This window comes from Pteropus alecto, unplaced genomic scaffold, assembly GCF_000325575.1.
Source record: "Pteropus alecto unplaced genomic scaffold, ASM32557v1 scaffold12, whole genome shotgun sequence".
NCBI lineage: Eukaryota > Metazoa > Chordata > Mammalia > Chiroptera > Pteropodidae > Pteropus > Pteropus alecto.
The window spans coordinates 6,982,578-6,983,302 of record NW_006432669.1 but is presented as its reverse complement, the minus strand read 5'-3'; positions in this window follow the sequence as shown (position 1 = coordinate 6,983,302).

Here is a 725-nt window from a genome sequence, read left to right as displayed (position 1 = left end):
CCTGAACTGTGCTTTGGGCCTTTTGATAGGCAAGGACTTTCACTGTAAGCAGACCTGCAACTCTCCTGAACACACTATGTCTTTCCCTTTGGTGTTCTCTGAGGGGGTCAGCATCAACCGGATGTGACATAATGATTTCTCCTGAGGCAAAGTCAGAATCAGATCTCTAAACAGATTATAGTAATATTTCTCTAAAGAGTATCAAGAAATGGATGAGATGAGGCCGCACTTCAAGCAACCTGAGAAGCAAGCAAATTGATGACCATTTCATCTCCTTGCCTAAAATACATTTCGAGAAAAATATGCATTCTCTTTACCCATTAAGAACACTTTTTTATTTGAGAACTGACCTTTAGAGTGAAAATATTGTGAAAACATTATATATAAAGATGTACTATTATTATTATAAGTGTTTCTAAACAATTGAAGACAGCCTGAGCTGAATTGGCTAAACATATTAAGGCAGAGTTTCTGGAGAAGAGAGAAGCTGGATGAGGAGTGGATTCTCAGTCTGAGCTGAAGAGCCCTCGGACCTATGTGTGTCAATTCTTCATGCCATAAGTATTCCCAACTGAATATGTTAACATTTCAAGCGAGTGGATTCTCAGTCTGAGCTGAAGAGCCCTAGGACCTATGTGTGTCAATTCTTCATGCCATAAGTATTCCCAACTGAATATGTTAACATTTCAAGCAGCCACCCTAAGGTGACTAATGCATGAAGAGGT